The sequence below is a fragment of the Pan paniscus genome, chromosome Y (genome assembly GCF_029289425.2).
Source record: "Pan paniscus chromosome Y, NHGRI_mPanPan1-v2.0_pri, whole genome shotgun sequence".
NCBI classification, from domain to species: domain Eukaryota; kingdom Metazoa; phylum Chordata; class Mammalia; order Primates; family Hominidae; genus Pan; species Pan paniscus.
Genome location: NC_073273.2, coordinates 21,758,493 through 21,769,607, shown reverse-complemented (window position 1 = coordinate 21,769,607; position 11,115 = coordinate 21,758,493). Strand labels below are relative to the sequence as shown.

At 50.9% G+C, this 11,115-nt stretch overlaps 1 long non-coding RNA gene across 1 annotated transcript; it reads left to right on the top strand.

Annotated features, from left to right (window-relative positions):
- Positions 1 to 871: 871 nt before the first annotated feature.
- LOC134729873 (uncharacterized) lies at positions 872 to 10,425 on the top strand. The gene is made up of 2 exons (XR_010111375.1): positions 872 to 3,327; positions 3,432 to 10,425. It is a non-coding gene; the product is annotated as an uncharacterized LOC134729873 (long non-coding RNA).
- The last annotated feature ends 690 nt before the right edge of the window (positions 10,426 to 11,115 follow it).

Below are 11,115 nucleotides of genomic sequence, written 5' to 3'. Positions count from 1 at the left end.
CAGAAAGGGGTTTGCTTCCTGGCCCATCACATAACACATTTATGTGGAATCTGATACTAAACCATTCGTAAACGCCCTGCTTCTGGGTTAGGGTTTCCTATGGAGCAGAGCAGCTCCCTCACTGCAACCTATTGAAAGTCAGCCCTCCACATGAGAGTCTCTCAACCAGTGTGCGAAAAACCTGGCGTTGTGGCGTGTCCTGTGTAATTCAGCCCTCGACATCTACCTTCCTTCTTCCCTCTTTTTGCCCGCGGGGAGTTAGTTCCCTGGCCTGCTCATGCCCACCCTCCCCCGAGCCCCCGGGCATGCAGCGGCTGTCTCTCGCGAGAGTTCATTGGCGCCCATCGTGCATTTGGGAGGTGCTGGTCTCCACCAGCGGACTTTCCAAGATGCAGCGCCGGGGGTTGCCGAGGTAGGGTTGGCACCCCTGCTCGATGTTCCAGCTCTGTGATTGAGCTTCTTTCCCCCACCCCACTGGGAATTACTCTAAGGGTTGGGACTGGATTCTTCGACCCTGGTGCGAATGGTTGAGGCGCAGGTGTCAGAGGTTGTGCTCCTGCAGTCCGTGTCCGAGTAGTGTTCGCGCGTGCACTGGGTGGCTGTTGGGGTCACAGTCCCTCTCCCCGCCCCAAGTGTGCTGGGATTAAAGACTAGCCAGTCACCACCCTTGTGTCTTTACTCCTCTCCGCTGCCCGGGTCAACCAGCGGACTGAGGGGGAATGGCTGGCAGGTCTGCCAAGTTAGATGGCCTCAAAGCTGGGCCGGTTCTGTGTGATAAGGTTCCAACTGGGTCTGACCGCTTCCATCCACGAGCACCACATTTGTGCTTTATGGTGGACCCTGTCGATTAGACGCCGGCATTTGGCTTCTCGATCAGCCCGCGAGTCGACCGCCTGTGGGAAGCAAGCAACATCCAGTTGACATGGCCGCGAGCTTCTCTGACTGGAAGACCAGGGACTAGGGCCTAAGGCCCCAGGCCTCAGGTCGCCGGTCGCCGTGTCAACTGATGTCTGCGGCAAGCGTTGGACTTGCCCGTCAACTTGGGATTTTTAAGGTAGACCAGATAACTTTGGTCAGCAGCAGTACCGCTTGCATTCACTAGTTGTCGCTTTTCACTGCGTTGTTTCTTCCTCTCCAATTGTTTCCACAGTACTTTCAGTGGCTCTTTGTTTTCTTTTTCTTTTACTTTTCTTGCTCCTCTTTCTACCCACTGAAGTTGCTGTTGTTTTACATTTACCTTTTATTTATTTATATTTTTTGAGGCGGGTTGGAGTGTAAGAATGCAATCTCGGCTCACCTCCGCCTCAACTTTCCAGGGCTCCCTCAGGTGATCTTCCTATCTCAGCCTTCCAAGTGGCAGAGACTACAGGAATCACTTAATTCTGTGATGTCGAAGCTGAACTGAGCCGTGATCATGCCATTGCCCTCCAGTCTGAGTGTTTCAGAAAGTAAGATAGACAGGTTAAAGAAAAAAATTTCCTTGAAATTAACTACAATTAAATGTGATCTAAATTACCTTTTATATTTTTTCACTCCCACGAGTTTCTTTATAATTATTGCTGTTTGTTATTATTTCTCTGTATCATTGCCATTAGTTATTGTTTTTATTATTTATCTAGTTATTTAGAGATGGAGTCTTTCTCTATCACCCAGACTGCAGTGCAGTGGCATGAGGAGAGCGGTGATGATGAAAGGGCTGTATGGAAACCTGCCCTTCTTTGGTGTCAGTTGAGCACAGTGAGAAGAGATTCACAATGGCCTGTATCTCAACCTGATGGTACTGTTTTTCTGCTCTGATGTTTAGGAACCAGTGAAGCCTTTCCATGCATTCCTGCCACTTCCTTGCATTTTTATTTTTATACTTTTTGATCAACTAATTTATTTATTAATTTATTTGAGATGGAGTATAGTTCTGTTGGTCAGGCCATGGCGCGGTATTGGGCCACTGCAACCTCCGCCTCCCAGGTTCCAGCAATTCTCTTGCCTTAGCCTCTTGAGTAGCTGGGATAACAGGTCTGTGCCACCATACCCAGCTAACTTTTGCCTTTTTAGTAGAGACAGTGTTTCCCCATGTTGCCGAGGATGGTCTTGAACTCCAACTTCCAGGAATCCGCTGTCCTCGGCCTCCCAAAGTGCTGGGAGACCCCATCTCATCAGACTCAAGAAAGAATGTTGGTTGATATAGAGAGGCGTGACACACTGCACGCGATCCAAATTGCTATTTTTAAAAATAAACCAGTAGGCTGGGTGCAGTGGGTCACTCCTGTCATCACAGCAGTTTGGTAGGTGGAAGTGGGAAGATTTTGAGTTAAGGAGTTTGAGACCAGCCTGGCCAACATAGTAAAATGCTGTCTCTATGAAAAATACAAAAATTAGCCAGGTGTGGTGGCACACACCTCTAGTCCCAGCTACTTGATATACTGAGGCAGGAGAATCCCTTGAACTCGGGAGGTGGAGGTTGCATTCAGCCAAGATCCTGCCATTGGACTCCAGCTTGGGTGACAGAGTCAGACTGCATCTAAAAAAAGAAAAAAATCAGTTAAAAATAAGTAAGTGAGTTTCCAAGAAAAAAAAAAAAAAACCCACGGTGACACAAACATACACCTCTCACCTTTTGAGGCAGCAATGACACTAAAAATTTCTAAACTCAGCTCATTTCTTGACTGGGGACCATGGGCATTTGGCCTGCTTCTTCGTGGAACATAATTTTGTGTGACACATTACCCAGGTAACATTTGCCTTTTTAGTGGAGTCAGAATTTTGCCATGTTGCCCAGACTGCTCTTGAACTCCTGACCTCCAGGTATCCACCAGCCCAAACCTCCCAAAGTGCTGAGATGAAAGAAGTGAGCCACACGGATTTCAGCACTTAAAATGGTGGACGCTGTCACCTTTCACAGCTCTACGGTGGGCTTTATTGATATTTGCCCAACATAGAAATGCTTTCTAAAAAGTAACAATTTGCTACATAATATTTCCACAAATGATGCCTTGGCCCGTGTTTGTTTTTGTGTTTTGTTTTGTTTGTACTTTTTACTTTACTTATCTCTTTTCAGGTGAAGTAGAATTTACCAATTTTAGGAAGATGTGTATTTCCCCCAAAACATGTTAGCTGGTGTTTTCTTCTGTCATTAAGTAGCGATTTTCTGAATATCTCAAGGTACAGTGAGAGCAGATTGATGTAAACTATACTTCATAAAATCTTCCTTTCTTTTCTTTTCTTTTTTTTTCTTTTTTCTTTTTGTTCGTTCAGGTGGAGTTTCGCTCTTATTGCCCAGGCTGGAGTGCAGTGGTGCGACCTCAGCTCGCCGCAACCTAAGCCGCCTGGGTACAAGAGATTTTCCAGTCTTTAGGCTTTCGAGTAGCTGAAACCACAGGCACACAACGCCAGGTCTGGCTTTTTTTTTTTTTTTTTTTTTTTTTTTAATACAGACTGGGTATCTCCATATTGGTCAGGCCGGTCTAGAACTCCCAATATGACGCGAACCACCCACCTTGGCCACCCGAAGTGCTGAGATGAAAGGAGTGAGCCCCGCGTCCGGCCATAACATCTTATCCTCTAGAAATCCAGAGAGGGTGGGTTTGGAGTCCCTGAGACCAGTCTTCCTTGGATGAAGTCCAAAGCTATGGCTGAGGATTAGGGGGTGTGTTGGGGCTGGAAAGTCATTCCCCTACTTTTGCTACCTAGGCCACGACATCCCCCGACACCCATCACTTGCTCACCCTTTGAGATCCCCCGCCTCCACTGCCTTGGATGCTGAACTCTTACTTTGATTTATTTCTTCCTTTGTTGCGTTTAAGGAGGGGGTGCAGGAAAGTTGGTGTGTGGGGGGAGGGGGTGCGGGGTGTGGACGGAGGGGAGCGTCCTAAGGGTCGATTTAGTGTCATGCCTCTTTCACCGCCACCACCGAAGATGAAAGCAACAATCAGCTAAATACCGCGTGTTCTCATCTATAAGGGGGAACTAAACTCATCTATAAATGAGAATGCGTGGGCACAATGAGGGGGACGAGACACGCGGAAGCCTATTTGAAGGAGGAGGAGTGGAAGGAGAGACAGCTTCAGGAAGAAACAAAACAAACAAAACATGAAAACTGTCGGGTAAAGCGCTGAGTATCCAGGTGATGAAATCATCTGCACACTGAACCCCCCAGTCAGAAGTTTACCTATGTAACAATCTTGCACATGTATGCTTGAATAAGAAATAAAAGTTAGCGGAGAAAGAGAAAGAGAGGGGGAGAGAGAGAGAGAAGTAAAACGAAAAACCACCTCCTTGACCTGAGTCAGGGGGTTTCCGATCCTGTGGGGGAAAGTTCTGAGACAATGAGCTATTTTGGTCTGTTCTTTTTTCTGTCTTTGCTTTTTGTTTTTTTTTAAGACGGAGGCAACCTCAGCCACCCAGGCTGAAATCCAGTGATGCAATCTCGGTTCACTGCAACCAACCTCTCCAGGGATGAAGCGATCCTCCTGTCTCAGCCTCTTGAGTGGCTGGGATTATGGGCACCTGCCATCAGGCCCCGCTAATTTTTTTGATTTAGTAGAGACAGAGAATCACCATGTTTGTCACGCTGGACTTGAAAAACATATAAAAATAAAAATGAAATGCAACAAAATAATTAAAAAGTGAGTTTCCAGGAAAAAAAAAAAACAAAACAAAACACCGTGACATACACATATGCCTCTCGCCTTTCAAGTCATCAAACACGTTAGGAATTATGCGTAATTTCTTTTATTTATTTATTTATGTATTTATTCTTTTTGTAATTTCTTTTTTTAACTAAATTTTATTGTATTATCATGATTTATTTTTCAAAAAGGAGCCTCGGAGGCCCGCCCTTCCTCCGTCCCATTCCCTGGTTGCCCAGACAACCTCAGGAGACAGACCCTGGCTGGGCCAGATTGTTCTTCTCCTTGGTCAGTTGTTTCCTTGTCTTTCTTCATGTCTTTAACCTGCGTGGACTCTTCTGCTTGGGTTTTACAGATGGCAGCTCCACTTTAGGCCTTGTTGTTGGTGGGGACTTTCCTGATTCTCCCCAGATGTAGTGAAAGCAGGTAGATTTGCCTTGCTTTGCCCTCTCTTTCTTTCTTTCTTTCTTTCTTTCTTTCTTTCTTTCTTTCTTTCTTTCTTTCTTTCTTTCTTTCTTTCTTCTTTCTCTTTTTTCTTCTTCTTTTTTTTTTTTGACAGAGTTTCACTCTTGTTGCCTAGGCTAGACGGCAATGGCATGATCTCGGCTCACTGCAACCTCCGCCTCCCAGGTTCAAGTGATTCTCCTGCCTCAGCCTCCCTAGTAGATGGGATTACAGGCATGTGTCAACATGCCTGGCTAATTTTGTATTTTTTGTAGAAACGGGGTTTTGCCATGTTTCCCAGGCTGGTCTCCAACTCCCAACCTCAGGTGATCCGCCTGCCTTGGCCTCCCAAAGTGCTGGGATGACAGGGGTGAGCCAACACACCCAGCCTCTCTCTCGCGCTTGCTTGCTTTCCTGCTTTCTTTCTTTCTTTCTTTCTTTCTTTCTTTCTTTCTTTCTTTCTTTCTTTCTTTCTTTTCTTTTCTCTTTCTTTCTTTCTTCTTTTCTTTCTCTCTCTCTTTCTTTCTTTCTCTTTTATCTTTTTGAGACAGAGTTTCACTCTTGTTTCCATGGCTAGAGTACAATGGCGCGATCTTAGCTCACCGCAACCTCCACCTCCCGGGTTCAAGGGATTCTCCTGCCTCAGCCTCCTGATTAGCTGGGATTACAGGGAGGCACCCCCACGCCTGGCTTGGCTGATGTTTGTATTTTTAGTAGAGACGGGGTTTCTCCGTGTTGGTGAGGCTGGTCTCCAACTCCCAACCTCAGGTGATCCGCCTGCCCTGGCCTCCCAAAGTGCTGGGATGACAGGTGTGAGCCACCGCGCCCAGCCTCTCTCACTCACTTGCTTGCTTTCTTTCTCTCTTTCTTTCTTACTTGCTTTCTTTGTCTTTCGTCTTTTTGAGACAGAGTTTTACTCTTGTTTCCACGGCTAGAGTGCAATGGCGCGATCTTGGCTAACTGCACCTTCCACCTCCCCGGTTCAAGCGATTCTCCTGCCTCAGCCTCCTGATTAGCTGGGATTACAGGGAGGCACCCCCACGCCTGGCTTGGCTGATGTTTGTAGTTTTAGTAGAGACGGGGTTTCACCACGTTGGTCAGGCTGGTCTCCAACTCCCGACCTCAGGTGATTTGCCCGCCTTGGCCTCTCAAAGTGCTGGGATGACAGGCATGAGCCACCGCGCCCGGCCTATTTACTCATTTTATTTTGTTTTTTATTTCTTTCATTTTATGTATTTACTTATATTTATTAACATAAACGTTTTTATACATTTATATATAAATGAAAATGTTTATCTTTATATTTAAGTACACTTCTATATAATAAATACGTATTTATTATATAGAAATATGCTTCTATATAATACATGTAGGTATTTATTTTATACAAATAAATACACATTGCTATATAAAGAAATGATTGTAGACAAATACGTTTATGTTTACTTATGAAAAGTGTTGTATTTATGTTTATAAATAAACAAGTATGTTTATTTATCTCTTCTTTCTTTCTCTCCTTTAAGTTTTTCTTCCTTCCTTTCTTCCTTTCTCTCCTTCTTTAGGTTTTTCTTCCTCTCTTCCTTTCCTTCTTTCTCTCTTTCTGTTTTTCTTTCGTGCTTCATTACTCTTTCATTCCCTGTCTTTCCTTCTTTTTTCTTTCCTCTGTTTCTTTTCCCTTCTTTCCTTCGTTTCTTTCCTCATTCTTTCTCTCTTTTTCATGTTTCTTTCCTTTCCATCTCTCTTTTAAAAATGGAGTGTTTCAAAAGTTTTCTTTCTGTATCTACATTTTTAAAATTGTCTCTTTTCTCCATTTTATTCCTCCCTCCGTCTCTGCTCCCTTCCCTCCCTCCTTACGTTTGACCAACTGTCTCTTTTCCCCATTCCCTCCCTCCCTCCCTCTTTATCTCCCTCTGTCTGTCTCTGTGTGGATTCTGGAAGAGCCTACGCATTCTGCGTCTCCCTGTGTCTGCAGCGACCTGCTACCGAGTCCTTGTTCGTTCTTTCTCCGTCCCTCCCTCCCTCCTTGTTTGTTCTTTCTCAGTCCCTCCCTCCCTCCCTCCGACCGAGATGCATCTCCAAACACCCACACGCCGTGGGTTGTCTTCTGACTCTGTCGCAGTCGATGCAGAGACACATTTTGGGGACCGTTTCTGTGGGGTTGGTGTAGAGGGGCTGCGTTTTCGGCCTCGGGAAGAGCTTCTCGACTCACGCTTTCGCTTTTGCGGTCCACGGGCCGCCCTGCCATCCGGATCTGTCTTGCTGACGTTCGCGGCGGTTGTCGGGCTCCATCTGGCGGCCGCTTTTAGATCGTGCTCTCGGCTTCCGGAGCTGCGGTGGCAGCTGCTGAGGGAGGGGACCGTCCCCGCTGTGAGCTAGGCAGAGCTCCGGAAAGCCTGCGGTCATCAGCCCGGCTGGCCCGGTGGCGCCAGAGCTGTGGCGCATCACTTGTGAGTCAGAGCTCTGGCGTGCAGGGTTAGGTGGGAGAGAGGCTGTCGCTGCGCTTCTGGGCCCAAGCCGAGCGTAGGGCTGCACAGGCTGGTCGACCAGCGCGCCGCAGCTCCCGAGGCCCGAGCGGCGACCCGCTGGGACACACAGCGCGTGGCGCAGGAGGCTGGGGACGCCCTTCCCGGCCCGGTCGCAGGCCCGCGCTCATCCTGGCCATCTGAGGCGGCGGCCGAATTTGTTTCCGAGTCCCCGTGGGGAGCCGGGCACCATCCTGCCCCCGTCCCCCGGGTGCCGGGGAGCGGTCCCTGGGCCGGGACACGGTCCCTCTGCTGTGATCCTTTTTGGCAAGTCCCCGTGCAGAGTCGGAGAGCGCTCCCTGAGCGCACGTGCGGCCCGAGAGGTCACACCTGGCCGGCCTGTCGTAGGAGGGGCCGGCCGAAAATGCTTCCTGATCTCGCTCTGGAGACACATGCCGGACCCTGCGTGTGGCACGGGCGCCCGGGAGGGCGTCCCTGGCCCAGCGTTGATCCCGCGTGTGTCTTGTGGTCGACCAGAGGGTCCCGGGTGCTCCGTGTCTGGCTGCAATGGTGACGTTTTTGGACACAGATGTCCGTGTCGTGAGTTTCCTGGACCAGCAGCGTGGTCGGTGACTCAACCTCATGCCCCCGGTGGAGGTATATCTTTCACTCCGAGTCGGCATTCTGGGCCAGCGGGTTGTTGCTGACATGTTCTCTGACAACCTGTCGTTGGAGATGTTGGGCTTCTGGATGCGTGCGGGGCTCTGGCCTACCGGTGACCTGGCTAGCTGGCACTGCTCCTGCTTGAGCCGCCTGCTGGAGCCTGCAGGCCTGCTGCTCTCTCGTGCGTCCGACCGTCCCGACTCCCGGTGCTAGCCCGGGTCTGGGTCTCTGACCCACCAAGGGGGGGTGGTGGGGAAAGCGGTGAGGGCTACTCTGCCCCAGTGCGCTCTCTGCTCTAGGCACTTGGGGCAGCCGTGACAACCCCACCCCGTTGGCTCTGTGCCGTGCGTGTCAGGCGTTCTCATCTCCACTGGGTTGTCTGCCTCCCCTTCCTCGGAATGGGGAGTAGCTGGGCTGATCGGCTGGCAGTTATGGATGGCTGGCCAATCCCCGCTCCCGGGGGGCTTTTCGTGATGGATGTGGTGATATCATGCTCTCCCTGGCCGGGTCTGAGCTGCGACGGGTGAGGGGCGGATATTCGTGGTGAATGGGACTGTTCTTGCCCCGCCCTGTGGGGGCCCGTTGTTTCTCTTCTCGCCTGCCGGTGGTGTGTTGGGAAGGCATGAGGTGCAGAACCTGGCCTGACCTCGGTGTCCCGCCGCCGCTTTCTGCGTTGCAGGGTGGGTTGGCGGGGTCCTCTGACACGGCAGGCACTCACTCCTCACTGTTGCCTCCTGTGGTTGTCAACTTGTGGGATACCCGCTTCTGTGGTGGTGGGGGTGCTGTCTCGCCAGCACGTCGTGCTGCCCTCTTGGGGGGTTTGTGCAAGCATTGGTTCCACCTGGGCCTTTGCAGTGATTCTGGTGCGCTCTGGGTTGTCCCTCAGGTGCACGAGGCCGAGTGGTGGTGTGTCATTCCCACCCCAGGTGCCCCCTCTTGCAGTTGCCACTGTGGTGTCCGTGTGTGGGTCCTGAGAGAGCTCGTTGGGGTGGGGTTTGAGGTGGTTGATTGAGATGAGATGCGTCCCTCCCACGCGGGGAAGGGTGCCTGCCTGGTCTGGTGAGTGCACGTTCCGTGCTCCCCTCTGGTGGGTGCGTGTGGGCCGTGTGAGCAATCGCGGTGGGCTCGGGCCGGTGATGTGTGTACTGGCTGGCCACCGAGGGGCTACCGTTCTGCCTCCGACTGGTTGTGTGTGTGTTTACTTGGAGGTGGTTTGCCTGGGAAGAAAGGAGGCGGGTGAATGGGGGGGCCTTGTGGGGTTGCGTGCACGTGTGCACCGGCTGGGCCTTCACCCTGACTGTGAATGCTCAAGGTGGCTGCACACAGGTATTTCCTTATATGGCAGGCCCCCTCCCTTCCCCAGGCATCCCTGAGTACCTCTGTGGGCCCTATGAGGGGTGGCTGTCAGGTGGGGAGTGTGACCCACCCTTGGTGAGAAAGCCTTCTCAAATGATCCAAGAGGTGTGCCTTGGGGTACTGGATCCCCTGGCCGGCCGCCTCTGTCTCTGTCTCCTTTATGGTAGTGCTGCCATAGTGACTTGCTTGCAGAGGACCCTCCTCCGCTTCCCCCTTGACGGGGTGAAGGTGGGGAGAGTGAGGGTTCTGCCGGCCACTGCGGTGGTGGCTGAGTGTGGCTTGTTTGTCTACTGTGGCCCATGCCTCCCCCTTCTGAGTAGGGGGAGGATCCCGCTGGGCCGGGCCTGGTGTCCTAGCAGGTTAGGATGTGGATGTCAGTGAGCGGTGGGTGTGCGTGGCGTTCTGTCTGGTGTGTGAACCCTCTGGTGTGAGTCGGCTCTCTACCTGCTCCTGTGCCGAGTCACAACTGGTGCCGATGAGTGTGTTTGCTTGGCACAGGGTCGGGCTGCCTGGCCCTGGGAAAGCGTCCCACGGTGGGGGTGTGCTGGTCTCCTAGAGCGGGGCTGGGTTGCAGGATGGATGAGAATCATGTGCCCCTGGTGGGTTTGTGGCTGTGGTTGCTTTGGGGCCCTGGTGGTGGGACCCGGGGCTTGTGAGGTGGGTCTTGGTGGGTGCATGCCCCCTGTGGCAGTGATGACCCATTCGAATGCCCTGTCAACTTTTGATGGTAGTTGCCATGCCTACCATGGTGACCATGGGTGATGGGAAATCAGGGGTTCTATTCTGGAGAGGGAGCCTGAGAAACAGCTACGACATCCAAGGAAGGCAACAGGTGCTCAAATTACCCACTCCCGATCCAGGGAGGTAGTGACGAAGAATAACAATACAGGACCATTTTGAGGCCCTGTAATTGGAATGAGTCCACTTTAAATCCTTTAACGAGGATCCATTGGAGGGCAAGTCTGGTGCCAGCAGCTGTGGTAATTTGAGCTCCAATAGCGTGTATTAAAGTTGCTGAAGTTAAAAAGCTTGTAGTTGGATTTTGGGAGCAGCTGGGCCATCCGCCATGAGGCGAGCCACTTCCCTGCCCATCCCTGCCCCTTGCCTCTTGGTGTCCCCTCGATGCTCTTAGCTGAGTGTCCCGCGGGGCCTGAAGTGTTAACTTTGAAAAAATTAGTGTTCAAAGCAGGCCTGAGCCACCTGGATACCACAGCTAGGAATAATGGAATAGGACCGTGGTTCTATTTTGTTGGTTTTTGGAACTGAGGCCATGATTAAGAGGGATGGCTGGGGGCGTTTGTATTGCCCCGCTAGAGGTGAAATTCTTGGAACGGCGCAAGACGGACCAGAGCGAAAGCATTTGCCAAGAGTGTTTTCATTGATCAAGAACGAAATTGGAGGTTCGAAGATCAGTTACTGTTGTAGTTCTGACCATAAATGATGCTGACTGGCAATGTGGCGGCATTAGTCCCATGACCCGCTGGGCAGCTTCTGGGAACCCAAAGTCTTTGGGTTCCGGGGGGAGTATGGTTGCAAAGCTGAAACAAAGGACTTGATGGAAGGGC